This window comes from Vigna unguiculata, chromosome 5, assembly GCF_004118075.2.
Source record: "Vigna unguiculata cultivar IT97K-499-35 chromosome 5, ASM411807v1, whole genome shotgun sequence".
In the NCBI taxonomy this organism is placed as follows: Eukaryota; Viridiplantae; Streptophyta; class Magnoliopsida; order Fabales; family Fabaceae; genus Vigna; species Vigna unguiculata.
In genome coordinates, this window is record NC_040283.1 from 39115273 (window position 1) to 39134058 (window position 18786).

Here is an 18786-nt window from a genome sequence, read left to right on the forward strand (position 1 = left end):
ATATTAATTAGTAAATGTTATCGCGAAAAGGATGAGCTTTGTATGAAGAAAGAAAGACTTGGTCCAAAGAGCACGAAGTAACGCATTAAACAAGGATGAGTTCACACGCGCCACATGACTCATGGGTGACGTTGTATCAAATTATTAAATTACTTTTATTGTATTTGGTGCTGTAACAGTAGAAAAGCGCGTGACGGAAATGCCTCCATACCCGTAACACTAATCTCACTCACAGTCACACACGTGTCTGCTTCTGAAGCCATGATTTGACTGCTTTGCTTACGTGGCAGTCTCTCACATGCTCCCTTCAACGGTTTTCTATGGTCGTGGACCGCATTAATATCCAATCCTGTGGGTATAACCCACACCACACTTTCGGATCTGAATGACCCGGGCCCACATATATCAATTCGAATTATCCGCTAAATCTTGGTCATCGCCAGCTGTTAAACATATTTTCAATTATAATAATATTTGATATTTCTGAAATTAACCATTCGGGAAACGAAAAAAAGTTGGAGTTTCATTGATTTACCTTTACATAAAAAAAAATAAAGAGTAAAATATATTTGTGATTTCTAAATGTTGATATACTTGGTGTCCAACTTTAAAAATTAAATTGATATAATAATTTTAATTTAATGATATTAATTTCTTTTCATTTTAACACGTAAAAAAGATTAATATTAGTAAATTAAATAAACTTTATTTATTTATTTTTAAAATTTTAAAACTAAAATATATCAAATTTAAACGAATTTTAATTTTTAGGAATTAAAAAAATATTTATCTAAAATAAAATATTTACTTTTTACGTTATTTCTACCAGATCACGGCTCTTGGCTGATCCGTTCTATGCCTTTTGATTCTCAAATTTCACAAATTTACTGTTTTGGATAAAGGCGGCTGATATGGCACATGTGAAACCTGTTAAAGTGTCCTTTTTGTTTATTAATGTTGACTTTACTGAATTTTTATTTTTATTTTTACGTATGTTCTACTATAACTGCAATTTTATCAATCAATAAAATAGCTTTTGACTGATATTATTGAGTAAAATCCAATGCAAATAAATCATGGTATAAGACCAATATTTTTTATGTAGATTTTATCTTCACATAACTTTAAAAACTTATTTAGAACATTTGCAAGTATAAAATGGCTTAGCATGTAAATTGTGAAGAAAAACAAAAGAGGACATTTGGCATTTTATATTGTAGTGTAAACATAACTTTAATTAATGTCGTTCAAAGGAAGTACTATATGGCAGCAAAGATATTTTAGCCAGCAAAGGAGAAATATTCTATTTGAATAACATTTTATAATTTGGTGAGTAATTCGTGTGACAAACATAAAGAGATAAAATGTACATGTGTAATAAAAATATAAGATATTTCTAAAAGGAAGAGATATTTTACTCGTGTTACATTGTATTATAAAGTATAGTAAAAGTATAATAATTTGTTAAGTTAAAAGAAAAATACACTTTCATGCCTTTCATCTATGATTAATATCAACTATGATTGTTCTTTTGTCAATTGGTATAAGGAGAATTTGCAATTAACATTGATTAAAAACAAATCTCCATCAACGGCATCATAAAAATAATTCCAATGGAAATTAGTTTAAACTAGCTTAAACACATGCACTCGTCTGTGTACATATTTTTTAAATATGAGTAATATTATAAAAAAATATGAGTAATATTATATTAATAGGTGATGATATCGTAATGTTATTAAATTAATATATAAAATTAAATTATATTTATTAAAAATAAAGCAAAATATATCAGAAAAGATAAGAGAATAACAAGAAAAAAGAAAATAAGCAAAGATAGACGATTTTATAAAAAATTTATAAAAATAATGATCAATTTTCAAAAAATTAATAAATAATTATATTTTAAAGGGTAAAATTGGAATTTTGAAATGTGAACAAAAAAGAAGAATCATCTTCATATATTGTTATAGATGATTGCAATCGATATAACTCAATAAAACACCATTGACAAAAAAAAACCATTTATTAAAATCAATTAAAAAAAATCTTAACAATTTTGACCAAAAAATAACGTCAACTCAAATAAACTAAAAGAATCGTTAATATTTATATTTTAAAATTATCAACCATTATTTAATATTTAAATAACATTTTTACAGTGAATGATAATAAGTAAAAATTTACATAAATGAAAAAAAAATCAAAATATAAAATTTGAATTGTATTCTTATACAAAATATTTGGAAATGAAAATAATTTAAAATATAATTAATTTAATTTAGATGTGTTATAGATTACGAAACATGTTTTTATTATATTTGATCATCTGTTTGATTTTGCATTTTAAACAAATACTTAAATCTAAGTAATATCGGAAGTTTTTCAAATTTGCCCTTCAGCTTCGGTAAATTATTAAATATTTAATTGATAAATAAGTTTAAATATTAATAAATGTAGATCATACTACTTTTTACTTTGTATTAAATGAAATTAAAATAAATTATTTAACTTGCTATTATATATATATATAATTTGATGTAATTATTTATTACATATTATTAATATTGTTATCATAAATTAAATCCAAAAGTATAAGTCTTATCAAACTAAATTTACTCTAAAAATTGTGGCTTGATTTGTCCTAACGTGTCCATTTATTTAGAGATGAAATTTGGCTTTTGGAGAAAGTACATTAAAATTTGAATGTACATTCTGTATGTTGAAAGCATGATGCTTTGTTTGTTATCTGTGTACAGAAAATTCCAAACGTGTTTTTTATTCTTTTAAGTCAAATCGTGATTTTGTTTCCGTGTACACAATCAAGAAAAAAAGTGAACATTTATCTGTATTTAACAACTATAATGAAGAGAAGAAAAAGGAATGCAAATATGGAAAACAAAATATTACATGTCATAAAAGTCTTGAAATGAATTAAGAAAATGAATTATAACGCGTGGAAGGAGTGGCGCAGATGCATGCATTAAGAATAATTAAACTAAGGACTTTGAAAAGGTGAGATTAGCATCACCATATCTTGCTTTTGGCATCAGTGCCAATGAAATTAGTGGTTTCATAATCAGATTTTTACTAAAGGGAAAAGCAAAGATTATGATTGTGATGGTGATTAAAAATGTGAACAATGTTGAGTATTTGATAAGAATGAGCATCATTAAAATCTAAACTCAAATGGATGTGTACGAATCTGTGGCTTTTTATGCTATTTGCAAGCATCAATACAAGGATTAACCATTATAAGTGTTATGTGCTTGAATCTTATTCATAGTTTCGTCAGCGAACATGATTTATATAAAAAAGAAAAAATTAATCAGTTGGCGTATGATATCATTTTTGTTCAAATATGTCAGATTGATACTCGTTTTTAAAGATGTGTTAATTACATTCCAACTTTTAAAAAAATATCTCAATTAAATTGTTTTCAAAATAAAATTTAATGATAAAAATCATGAATAATAAAAATAGGTTAACAATTATAAAAATATAATATGTTATGACGTCATTTTCAATAAAATATATGAGTATATCATTTTTAATAATATACATATTTCTTTCAATTCAGACCTAGTTGAGACACTTTTTAAAAAATTAGAATGTAATTGATATCTTTTTAAAAGCGTATACCAAATTAACACATGTAAATAAAAGTGAGTATCATCTAACTATTTAAACCAAGAAAAAAAATAGATGTAATGTTCTAAAAAAAAAAGGAAACCTATCAATAGATTGTGAAATAAATTGTTTAATTAAAATTTATTAAATAGTGTGAGAATTGTATATAACTCAATCTCTTTATGTAAAAACTAAAATTGGGTAATATGGGTACGACTCATTTTGTAGAAATTTTCATTTGTAAGAATCACGAAGTTAGGTAAATATATGTTACATTTTGTGTTAAAGTGGGCAACTCATTTTGAAGCAACTAGTTTAAAAAGATAAAAACAATTTCAATTGTTGATGGGAGAACCAAGTGTAACAAATTATAAATGTATTGAAATGGCGTTTATTATTTTCATGTCTAACTTCTTTTAATCATTATAATAGTAGAGATTTTTATTGTTTTCATCATTACATATCAATTCAATAAATGCATAATGTAACATTTCTTCTGTAGGTGAGTTATAAGACAACTCAATATTGATTTTCTGTATAAAGATCGTTTATTCACAATTAAATGGTATATGTTTTGTAGAGTCAGGATATATGCAGCTTAATCTTCTCTAATTTTACTCGAATTTTTAGAAAGATTTCTAATTTTTTATTTATTCAAAAGTTAGTTTTCTAATTTTTTTTTAATGTTCAATTTAGTCTTTTATGTTAAATTGATGTTAACGTCGTGTCCGTAGAATGTCATGTATCATGTTATTGTCAGCTGACGGTGTTTGTTTATAATTTTTTCTCCTTATTTATAATCTTGTTCCAATTTGGTCATCTTTTTTCTTAAAATGAAATAATTTGATCTCTCTCAAATTTAAGACCAAATTAGTAATTAAACTTAATTACAACTTTTATATATATATATATATATATATATATATATATATATATATATATTAAGTTTTTTGAAAAAAAATTATATATCAAATCACTCCATCTAAATTCAAATTATTTTATTATTACATTTTTACATAAAAATAATCCTATTTAAACTTATAGTATTTTAAAAATATTAAAAAATGTAAATATAAAGTGTCATTTGTCAAATTAAAAATATTTGTCACATTGAGCATTTAAAAATTACAAGTATCACTTTTTATATTTTTAATATTTTAAAAAAATATATAAGTTTAAATAGAGATTTTTTTTAGGTGGAATAATTTGAATATTTAGGTGGAATAATTTGTTATATAAATGTTTGAAAAATATTTTAACATGTTTATATAAGTTGTAATTAAGTTTAATTATTAGTTTGGTCTCAAATTGAAGAAGGACCAAATTTCTTCATTCTAAAAGAAGAGATGATCAAAATTATAAATAAGAGACTAAATTGAAAACAAACACTATCATGTGACAATAACACGATGTACGGATGTGGCATCAATTTAATGGAAAGGACTACATTGAGCATTTTTAAGAAATTTGAGGACTAAATTGAACAAATGAAAAATTATGGGCCTTTTTAAAAATTCGAATAAAATTAAAGGACCAAATTAGGTATTAAGTCTACTCTTAATATTATATTAGCTTTTTATGATTAAATAAATATGTTTTTAGTTTTTAAATTTAGACATAAAATTAGAATTTGTTCCTATTCCAAATTTTGATATATTTTAGTTCTCATATTTTAAAAAATAATGGATACAGTCATTTTAATTTATAACTTTGACTTTTTTTACGTGTTAAAATGTGTTTCAAACCTGCATTTGAGTTAAAATGTGTCAAATGTAAACAACTTAAACGTCAATCTCAAACATCGTTTAATACATCAAAAAAGGTTCGTGCAATTGGATTAGAATGACTATATTTATTAATTTTAAAATTTTGAGGACTAAATTGTATTAAAGTTTGAGACAAAGACAAATTCCAATGTTGCGTCTAAGTTTATGGACTAAGACATATTTAACCTAATTTTTTATTATTGATTAAAAAAACATATAACTTTGTTGAAAATTGAGTCTAAGTTTTGTATTGGACAGAGATGAAAAAGTTGAGTACCTTATAAAAGGAAGACCTATAAACAGATTATTTTAAGGGTTAAATATGTTTTAGTCTCTTAATTTTTAGTGAAAATTGGAGTTAGTCCCTCTTGGAAACTTTAAACCAATTAGTTCATTATCTTTTTAAATGTATGGATTTAGTCTTTCAAATCAATTTTTTTTAAGTTTATTTGATGTTTCAAATATGTTTCTTAGCTAACATCATTGAAGCGAAAATGTGTCAAATGGTGTAAATAAACTCAAATATTATCATGAAATGCATAAAACGTCAAATAAATTTAACAAAATTTGGTTAAAAGGATTAAATCCACGTTTTTCTAAAGTTGAAGAACTAAATTGGACCAAAGTTTCCAAGAAGGACTAATTTCAATTTTCACTAAAAGTTAAGAGACCAAAATCATATTTAACCCTTATTTTAATGTTTTTGGGTTGAAAATGATGTCAATCTTTCATGAGTCATATTTCATTGATATTATATCTAGTGACGGAACTTGGGCAAAAATTTAAAGGGCCAAGTTATATTTTTTATTTATAAATTATTTTTTTCTAATTAAAAAAGAAGTTTTCATTTCCTCTCATCATTTTCTCTACTTAAAACAAACACACATGATAATAGAATCCAACAAAATATACAATAATATGTATGAAAGTGAAACATAAAGTTTATCATCAACAAGAATATATTAAAAAAAGAACAAATCACCTTTGATCATAGTGTTGCTTTACGTTATTTCAATAACTTAAAATCTTAAATAATTGAATCAGAATTAAAACTTGTTACAATATCCCTTTCAATATAGATTATCATACTACTTGTTAAGAATTCAACATTCATCTTATTTCTCAACTTGTTCTTGATTATTTTCATTGCAGAAAAATATCTTTCAGTTGTAGCTATAGAAACTGAGTCATAATATGGACCTCAATTTATATAAGTCCTTCGTCCATTGTCAATTTGATTTGGTGGATATTGTCAAATTTGAGGATGCTTCCCCGACTTACGAATCACAAATCACATTCTAAGGAATTTTTAAATTCATTATATGTAACTCTAGGAACTTTAGAGAGCTTTTTGTCATTTTCTCATAAAGTTTCTCAAGTTTAGTTGACGTAGATACATTTTTTTCATCTTCATCACAAGTCTTCTTCTTGAAAAAAAAATCAATTTTTTTTACTCTTTATCATAATTTTTCTAATATGAATTTGTCACCTCACACCTATTTAGGAAAAAAAATTGTGAATACCCCAACATAAATCTCAAAACCAAAACCAAAACTTGATATTTTAAGAAAATTAACAACTTTAAATGATTAACTTCCCTTACTTTAAATAGATTCCTAATATTGTTCTTCCCTTACACAATCTTTTCCCTTACACAACTTCAAAACCTAAAATAACTCCATCTACACAAAGAAGAGTTTGATTAATAATGATTTTCTCATCTGTAACAAATAGATATCCCTGCCTATAATGTAGAAAAGTCACATATAAAAGGAAAACATATTGTTTCGAACAAAAAAAAAAGGTAAAAAATCAACCTACTCAAAAGAAGAAATTGTTCAATGCAAAATGTTTCTTAGCTCCTTAATTTCGCCTTTGTGCAATTTGATTTTAAAAATGATGAGAAATTGAGTTGAAAATTGAGATAGAAAGAAGATGTGAGAAAAAGAGGTACAAAGAAGAGAGAAACCAAATAAAAAAGAACAATAAACAACTAAAGAAAAAAAAGAAAACGTAGTTTTCAAATTTTGAAAAAGCATTTTTAAACTAAATTAATTTAAATAATAAAATAATATATGAATATAATTTTAAAATATATATAAATTTAAAAAAATAAAAACATTAGGAGAATCGAAACTCCTTTGAATCTTTTAAAAGGACTACCCTTAATTATATCTTCATGATGAATCGTCCCTAAAAAATCTATCAATTCATCTTAGTAATTGACTTAGACGAATCTCTATTATGTTTCAGAAAAATTAACTACTCATAATTAGCTTAAGGAATTAATTTGGTGATATAGTTGTTATCTTGCCTTTTCATCTTCTTTATATATCATCACATATTCTTTTATAGTTTTATAATTTAACTATCCCTTAAAATATACCTTTTCACTGCTTTAGAAGGTCAAATCCTGTCATTTTCTTTTCAATTAATAACTAAGAGGTAAAACTTACAAAGTATTATTTTCCGATTAAAACTATTGCATCAAAGCATTACACCTATTATAAAGACGAAACTTTAGTTTGAAATGGAGAATGACACAAACAGCATTTATAGAACTATATATAATAAGCTTTTCTCTGACTAAAATTATTCTTCTTAGTCTAGAAAAGCTAAATGTTATCAAAATAAACTAAATGCATAAATATTAAATTCTAGTAAGGTATTATTCACAGGCTAGAATAAAACATTTGTACTAAAAAGCCTATTTTAAAACAATAGTAATATAATTTTGTTACACGGCCAACTATTTAAAAATCATCTTATCACAAACTTTTAATAAGATGATTATACAAATGAAAAAAAAAAATCACCTTTCATATTATTTTATAATTCAATGATTATAATATAAAAAAATACTTAACAGATGCATACCTTATTTTTCCCAATATTGAAATAAATAAAAAAAACAGAGAATTAATTATGAGAAGACAAAAAAGGGTTGAGTGGTTGATTGAATGGAATAGAGGGTGTAGTGTTGGAATGGCCACAGCCATAAGCTTAAGATCTCAATTTTTAATGGACTCATTAGTAATGTGAATCCTAACTCCACGTGCTTTTTTTAATTCTACGCATCTTTCCTATTTATTCGTCTTTTCTTTTGTTTATTCGTGGGACCCAAAATTTTCAAAACGTGCTTTTCCGCAGCTTTTCTATTTCGCCTACACTCTGCACTGTTGAGTCGGTAATCCATAAGCACGTCACCAAATTCTTAAATAGGGTTTAATATCCTTTCATATTAGTATAAAACCCAATGTTAATCACTTTATTATCCAAATCCTTTTAATTCCAATGTAACGGTCAAGGAAAATTATAAAAGTAATGTTATCATATATTTTTAATAGTCTTGCTAATTTATAAAGAGAGCATTGAGATATGTGTGTTTTCAAAATGACTATAACAAGATATTGATGATACTTTTTTGGGTGAAGTAGGTCAAATTTCAAAGTTTTCGTCACGATTTACTTTTTGTAAGGTATTTCTGTGAATTAAGAAAAAAAAAAGTATATGATGTTAATCTTGTCTTAGCTCTTAAATGATATAACTTATTGAAGGTAATAAAATACTTTTTTTCAATAGAAGACTAAGAGATAAGAAAAGTATTTGGGAACTTTTTTTTCTTTCACTTGTAATCAACCCCAATATTTTGATATTAGCACTATTTATAGAAGAAGAAAAAAAGTAAAAGGAAGAATTTCATGTTATTCTTATTATTTAGTCTTTCATCCTAAAAAAAATAAATATATCTCGCTTAGCAATCCCTTATATATTTTTCAACCCCTTACATATTTTTCAAGAAAAAAAAAACTGAAAATTATGGATCCAGAAATGTAATATCTTAAACACTTAATTGAATAGATGAGAAAGTGAAAAATAAATAAAATTATTTGAATTAAAAAAGATAAATAAAAAATGTTTATGTAATATAATAAATTGAATAGTATATATTTTGAAAGACATTTGTAGGTTATTTTAAAAAATAGTCACTTTGACCCATTTATTAGAAAATGGATAAGTTTACTAATTAATTATATTGCAAGAAAGGTTTACTATGACTTCTCTATTTTTTTTTCTAACTTTTATATAATTTTAAAACTTTTATATATTTTTTTAAAAATAAATTTTTAATAATTAGATAAAAATATTTTAAATAAATTTTTATTAAAATTTTGATATTTTAAATTTTATTATTACATTTTATTATAAAATTTACAACAATAAAATTTGATTAAAAATATTTTAAGTAAAATTTTATTAAAATTTTGATATTTTAAAACTTAATATTTTAAATTTTATTATTACATTTTATTATAAAATTTACAATAATAAAATTTGATTAAAAATATTTTAAATAAAATTTTATTGAAATTTTAATATTTTAAAACTTAATATTTTAAATTTTATTATTACATTTTATTATAAATTTACAATAATATTTAATCAAATTATTAAAAAATTATTTAAATAAGTATATATATATATATATATATATATTATAACTTTAGAAATAATATAAAAGTTAAAAAAAAAAAGTCAAATCGTTAGTATATTGTTTTTGCCATGTACTTAATTAATAAATTAACTCATTTTTGTAATAAATAGATCAAAACAAATCAACCCATTTTTATTAAAAAGATCACATTTGTGAAATAAAATGTTAAAAAAAAAATTAATGTGAAAATGTTAAACTTTTAAAAATGTAATTCAAAGTGAATATTTTTAAATGATAGTATATTAAAATAAATTACTTTACATGTTGTGAAAATTTAAATTAATTTATTGCTTTAATTCATCATTTAAAAACATAATCATTAATAAAATAGTAAGTATCCATAATTCATTATATACCTTATTTATAAGCAAACCTTTTTTTCTTTTGTGTAAAAGATTTAAAAGGATTATTTTATGATTTTTTATATTTATTGTTTCTCGTTTTGCATGTGGTTTGTTTAATTCTTTGTCGATCTTATATTAGTCTCTTCTGTCTGCGGACATAAACAGACCCCAGAGAAAAAGAACTATCAAAATAGTTTGAACTGATTTTAAATTAATTTAAAAGAATTATTATTATTTTAAGTGACAACGACAAATGTGAAACATCGATGAAATGATCACGTGCGGGAATTGTGATAGACGAGATCTGGCACTGTGTTCCCATTCCAAGACATTGACCTAAAATTCATATTTTAGCTTCTTTATTATTATTTTAATTACATTGCCAAATTTATGTTCCTAACTTTTTATATTCGATGCAAAAATTTATTATAGATAGATTATCAAATAAAATTTTCAATTTTGGATTAGGATGTAATGTACTAAAAAGTATTTAAGATTTTATAATACATTTAACTTAGGTCTTTAAGGCTGAATATTGAAAAGAAACGAAATAAATTAAATAAAATCATTCAACGTGATCTTTCCATTGACTCACTATATTTTAATCTTCGATATATTTACATAAATTATTCATAAATATTTTTAAAATGTCTAAGAATTTAAAATTACTTTCTTCATAAATTAAGACCAGATATAAGTTAATTTGTAGAAAATTTTTAATATAAAATTTTTAATTTGTTTTGCGTCGAATAGAAATTAATTTTAACTTTCATCTTTTTAATATTCTTAGAACTATTCATAACACAAACTTCCTCCACATAACTATTTCTATCTTTCTTCAGATTTGTTGTTCCGTTTTATTTTTCTCGAAAAATGTTTTTGATTTTTGTATTTTCTTAAAAATTTGTTCTTTGTCCTTGTATTTTCAAATTGAAGAATTAAATTTGTAACCTTTTAAAAGATTTATTTTTAGTTTATTTATATTTGAATTTAGTATTTAGTTTGAGTTTATAAAATTTACAAAAAGAACTAAATTAGTATAATATATGATAAACTAAATTTAACATTTGGTGATATTTTTTTTAAATTTACGTTAAACGTTACTATATATAAAAATATACCAATCATTTTTCATATGAATAAAATTATTAAAAACAAAAAATAAAAAATATGGGGTCAAACCAAACCCGTATCCATATATATATATATATATATATATATATATATATATATATATATATATATATATATATATATATATATATATATATATATATATATATATATATATAAACTCTAAATAAGTTTACACATAAGAAATTGAAATCTATTATAAAAAAAATTATAACTTATGTAACAACTTATCATACTATTTATATAAAATTTGATTTTTCAAATTTATAGCAATTAACTTATCCGGGACATTGAATATTTAAACTCTATACTTTTACAAAAATTTTCAAGCATTTTTTCTCCTTTCTTTTAACTCAAAATTTATAGAAAAAATCAACTTTACATATTTTTTAAGTTTGGTAACTAATTAGTCAAATTTTAAAATATAAAGGAGAAAAAAACAAAATTCAACAAAACAAAAAAAAAAGTGCACCAACCTAAAACATATTTAACTAATTATTTTATTCTTAGTGATGAAACACATGGGCAATCCAACAAAAAAAAAATCATAATTCTATTTCAAATTGGCAACCACAAAAGATACTGCACTTGAGAAGAAAAAAAAAAAGATTTCTGGACCCATTTCTTTGAAAAGGTACATGCGAAAGAGTGAAGATAAAAAAGTGAGTGACAAAGACGATTGCATGAAAAATATTAGTATGAAAAATTGTCTCTTTCAGCATAACATAAGGAAATTGTCCAACTTTTTGCCTCTTATAAAATTCAATTTCCTTTATTACAATATTTTTTTCAGATGAACTTATATTTTTTTGGCTTATATTTTTAATCTTTTAAATTAAACTTGATCACGTGATTAAAAACTAATTGTTTAAATTATTAAATCAAGCTTTGTTTCCAAATTTATAAACTTTGTTTAAATTTTTCCAAAAATAATAATATTCCCGGACACGCTCAACTGCACTAATTAATCTCTTTCCTACCCTTTTTATCACTTTTAAAGTAATCTCTCGTAGAAAAATATATATTTTAAAAATGAAATATGGTAACTTAGGTTTCGTAAAAAAAATGCAATTATTCCAAAAGTATTCAAATTCTTTCTACTCGTGAATACAAAAATATCGACTTATTTTATTTGATTTCAATTATATATTTAACATGTTCAGTACTAAAAGTATCTAGATTGGAACGATTTATATGTTTGAAAAATTATTACTAATATTACTCTTAAATAATATTTTGTTACGATAAAATAGGATAAATTATGAAAATACAAATTACAACAATTTGATTCTCTCTCTTTTATCTGCGAAAATAAATAAGATATTCATGCAATGAAACCATTCACAAAATGTACAAACTTGCTATGCATAGGCGATAAATGCTATTAAAATACATAATAAAAACTATTGTTTATTAAAGATATTTAAGAGAACAAAAAAAAAAAATTAAAAATTAACGATATATAAACAGATTTTTTCTTTTGTGTCCACATTTTATTTTTCCAGTTTTATCCATAACTATTATATTAAAAATTAATTATTTTATAAACAGTTTATCCTTAACTGTTATTTTAAAAATTATTTTATTTGACAATTATTTTAAAAATTAATTATATATGTCAAAAGTAAATATTATTGATCTTAACTCAAATCTATGTGAAAATTAAAAACTGTGAACACGCAAGTGCTATCCCCAATTTTTCTTCTTGTACCTCCAAGTTTGAGTGTGAAGACCATTTTGTCCTTCAAAAAACTATAAATTATAAAACTGAATATGTTTGTAGCCGACACCCCAAGAATGAAAGTCGGTAACACCGGATTCTGAAAGTCCGTAACACCAGATTTTGAAAGCCGGTAATACCAGATTCTGAAAATCGGTAATACCGGATTCTGAAAACCGGTAACACCAGTTTCTGAAAGTCGGTGACACCAGATTCTGAAAGCGAGTAACATTGAAGTTTAATAAAACAAACTTTCATGACATACTACAACCACGACGAAATATTATAATTTAAAAATATAAAGATTGGAGATGGGTATGACATAGTGAAACTCGTCTTGCCCCGCTCATTGTCATCCCTAATAAAGATCAACATCGACCACAAACATTTTGATCTCCTCAACTGCTCTCCGCACGTTCTTCACAACCATCATCTGTACAATGCTCGCAATGCGTCTTAGTGCATCTTGCAAGGGTAACAAGTAAAAACATATGAATGTTATCTAATGAAAATGTTATAATGATTCTGTAAATAAAGTTACTCACTCGTAAGTTGTCTGATGACTTTTTTCTTCTCGGTACATGTACATTATTTGGGATGTCATGGCAACGTTGGGTACATGTGAACCAATGCAACGACTCAGCATGCATATCCACCACATGTCATAAGATCACTTAACAACAATAGGTATGAGACACTAACGTATATTCCACTCTTGTCCGAAAAAATTTAAATTATACACTCAATAAGATCCAACACGTAAGCTCGTGTGGAATACCCCTAACAACCAAATTAGTGGTGCCATAGATAGGACAAAATTTTCCCATTATAGGTAGATGAGGAAGCATGAACATATGATCTTAATAACTACTAAGTAAGGAGGTATCATATGGACCTCGAGGATATTCAAGTCATTCTTGGTACTCCTATTTCACTTTTCTAACAACTTATGGATTGTCAACAAGGGCTTGAGGGTCGCCAACTAATAACACAACAAAGTACAAAAAAAATTAAAATTGTCCAAATAGAATTTCGCAAACCGATACATCCGCATCCTAAAAATCAATCGGGTTCCAAAAATCGGTAGCATCGGCTTCTGAAAGTTTGTAACACCAGATTCTGAAAGTCGAAAACACTGATTTATGAATGCCAGTAACACCGGTTTCTGAAAACGGGTAACTATTAAAAAGTTGGAGGTGTAGGAAGTAAAATTAAGGGTGCAGGAATAAAAACCCCTTCGTAGACCCATTATTTTTGTGAAAAAATTGGGTTTCCGTTTGCTTTTCTGATGGGCTTCTTCATCCACCCCAAGAATTTTTTCAATACTTCCAAATTCTTTAAAAACTTTTAAATAATTTTTTGATTTTTATTATTTTTATAATACTTGCCAACCGCATCCCTCAAACAATTTTAAAAAAAGAAATCATAGTTGGAACGTTACAGTATTTCGACGTTTAAAAACATTATCAGATTTTTAAATAGTTAAAAAATTTATTGAATTTCAAAATTCAGTTAAAAATATTATCGAATTTTAAAATTCAATACAAACAGTTACCAAATTTCGAAATATATATATATATATATATATATATATATATATATATATATATATATATATATCGAACTCTTATTTTTATATAACGTATTACGAAAAACAATTAAAATTAAAAATAGAACTTTAAATAAAATAAAAAAAAAAACAAAACTAAGAATAAAAAACACAATTTAAAAATATATATTATTTTATTTTATTTTTAAAATTTAATTTATATATAATGTATTGAAAAAATAAATAAAATTAAAAAGTAATAAAACTGAAATTAACATTAATAAAAAAAATAAAGAAGAATATATATATATATATATATATATATATATATATTATTTTTCTTTTCTTTTTGTGTTTTGTTTTTTGTTCTTTGTTTTTTAAATTTTTTTACAAAGAATATGTTATTTAAAAAAAATTAAAATAATATATATATATATATATATATATATATATAATAAAATCTAACCTAATATAAAGTGAAATGATTTTACATAATTTTTTCTGAAAAATAAAAGTTACAAAATTATTGATTCAAAAAGTTTTTCTTTTTAATTACATATTTAGGTAAGATGCAAACTTAAATGAGTGTGAGTTATTTGTTTATTAGTACTGTTATTATTTAATGTATTATAAACATAAATAAAATTAAAAATGAATAAATTTAAAAAATATTAACCTTTAAACAAAAAAAAACTAAATTAATATATATATATATATATATATATATATATATATATATTGCTTTATTTTTTTAATTTAATTTATATATAATGTATTAAGAAAAATAAATAATATATATGTATAAATTTTAAATTATTTTTTTATTTTTCTTAATTTTAATTTTTTAAACTTTAAACTCAAAGCCTTAAATATTAATGTAAAATTATATATATTAAAATTTGTTAAGTTTTTTGATCTAATTTCAAAATTCGATAGTTTTTTTAATGGATAAAATTTTGAAATTCAATACTATATTTAACCTGAATTTCAAAATTCGATACGTATTTGAGAGGTGTTAGTCAAAAAATAAAAGATCATTTAAGAGATTTTGGGGTGCAAAAGAAAAGTTTACGGTGTAGAGAGAAACCCCTTTTATGTTGAAGTAGTTTTTTTAGCCCAGCAGCTGAAAAATAATAAGCAATTATAACCCATTGTAGTTTTGTGAAACCCAGTCAAAATAAAATCTTGCAACAGCTCGAAGATTTTGTAAAAACTTTTAGTTTATATGTTATGATTTTACTAATAAACTACTTGTCCTTTTTTTTTTTCAGAAAACAAAAATCAAAGAAGATTATTGTGTATGGTTGAATAACAAACCTAAATATTATGAAATATTTGACTTTTATGTATATTTTGAATGTTAAAATATTATAGTATTGGATTGTAATATTGCATTTCATTTCGTGTATTAGCATGAATTAAAAAAGGTGGTAATTATTAATGAAAAAGACAAATAAAAACTTTAAATAAGCACAAGTGATGAAAATACAAGTACGTGTATTTAAGAGATAACTAGGTTTTGTTATTATATAACCTACAAAAGAAGACTATATATTTTGGTGTTCCTCTTAAACATATGATTCATGCAGATGGAAATAGAACAATAGCACATGTGTAAGCATGTGCAGATCACATGCCTTATAGATCCAAACCAAGCATCAAACATGAAAAAAAAAAAAAAAAAAAACTACACTCATGTTTGCTTTAAGTTCAACCAAATGTGTTGGAATCTTTGCCTTCAATTCATGGGTGCCTACGAATACAACCATGAAACATGATCCTTAATAAACAAAGAAATGGGGTATGATTGTCTGCATGCTTCATCTTGTTTGAGCATTTTCTGACAGGTAGCTTAGGTAACCAAAAAGTTCTGATCACAATCATCTCAAACCATAACATAACATGGCATCATCATTAATTGATTAATTAAAGTAATAAGAGATTAAAGTACTCATTCCTGTCTTTGATGAACTACTTGAAGATGAATCTAATGCATGAAATAAACTTAAAAAAACCTTCAAGGCTTTTGCTTTTTTAATTATTATGAGACCCCACAACCACTCTTGTTTACTGTTCTAACAAAGTATATCTTCTAATCCTTTGTGTCATTTCTCTTGACCAATCTTGCAATAATTGATTGATTCAACTCTTCATTTTCTTCATTCTATGTATGGAAGAGTAGGTGAAGTGAAAAAGCATAAGCTAATATATATATATATATATATATATATATATATATATATATATATATATATATATAACGATCTTATATTATGAGTTATATATTCTCGATAATAAATAAAAGGTTAAATATCAATACAAGAAAATTTTTAATTAAAAATTAATTTTAAAAATCAAAATAGTTACTCAACCGATTTACAAAATTAAAAATTATTTGTTACTAAAATAGTTACAATTATAAATAAAAGGTTATAATTAGTCATTAATTAATTAAAAATTAATTTAGAAACTAAGTCATTTTAATAATCAAAACTTAGATAGCTAATTTTTAGTAACTAATTTTCTTTGGTAATCAAAACCATGGTATCTAATTTTAAAGATCAATTTGCTGACCAACTATCATTTTTTACTAATAATAGTGAGTATTTTAGTAACCAATAAGTTAGTTTTGTAAATTAATATCTAAATTTATTATTATCGTTACTAATCATTATTGGTCACTATTTAAAAGTTTTCTTGTGGTGTATGTTTTAATCCTTAAACTTTGATGTGAAATTGACATTTAAGTCTCAAACTTTGATACAGTTTGTTTTCAAACTTTGATATAGTTTGGTCTCAAAATTTAAAAATAAATAAATATAATTTTCTTAAATCAACTTAGTTAAAATTTTATGAGCTACTTACATTATTTGATACGTTTCAACTTTAACACGTTTCAACTTGAATGTAAGCTTGAAACACAGTTTAATACATAAAAAAATGTTGTTAAATTAAAAAGATTATATTTATTCAATTTTAAATTTACAATAAAAATATATAAAAGTTTAGGACATGAAAAATTCAATTTTACGTCCAAATTGAAGAACTACAAATATATTTAACAGAAAAATAAATTTTATTTACATAAAAATTAAATATTAAAATTATGTTTAATTTTAATTATCTAAAAGGTATAAATACACATTTGGTACCCAAACTTTTTCGGAAAGTTCAATGTGGTACCCGAACTTTAGGAATGTTCAATTTGGTACCCCAATTTTCTAAAGAGGTTCAATTTGGTCCTCTCCGTTAAGTTGAACTTTAGTAAATAAGTTTAATTACAACTTATATATAAACTCCAACTTAACGGAGATGACCAAATTGAACCTCTTTAGAAAATTGGGGTACCAAATTGAACATTCCTAAAGTTCGGGTACCACATTGAACTTTCCGAAAAAATTTGAGTACCAAATGTGTATTTATACCTATCTAAAATTATTAATGAAGATTACGACTTAGGCACTCTCATACTTTTAAAAATAATCACTATCGTATCTTCCTTTAACCCTTAGTCTAGTCCACACAAATCTAATTATAATATGTTGTTTGTTCTTTTATAAAAAAGCACTTGGAGATTCTCGTCCTAATTGTATAATTAAATATACTATTTAACATTGACGGTCCCATTTCATTAGTGTTTTGTAAAAAGGTAGAAGACAAATTATGAGGGAAAAGTAGATTGCTTCTGCTTTTACAAGCAAAAGGAGGAATTTGGTTTCAGAAAATTGGCTACTTTAGTCTCATTAATTAACAATGTAATATTAATTGTTATATCTATTTCATTTTTATATAATATTGTCCAATGAAACGTGCGCAGCACCAAATGATTTTGCAACATTCCATCTACTAGTTGTTGGTGTGTGACTAAAATATATACATGTTTTGGGGCCCAAAGATGAAAATTTTTTTCTTCCTCTATAGCGAAAGATACTAATTACTCTTTGGTTCAATGGTGCTCTTTCACGGTTGTGAAATGGCCAACCAAACACTATTTATTATTTACGATCAAAATTTCAGCACTTGGACCAACCAAAATTTAAAATGAAAGTTCAGTCGGCGTTAGTTCCGGGATATATATATATATATATATATATATATATATATATATATATATATATATATATATATATATATATATATATATATAT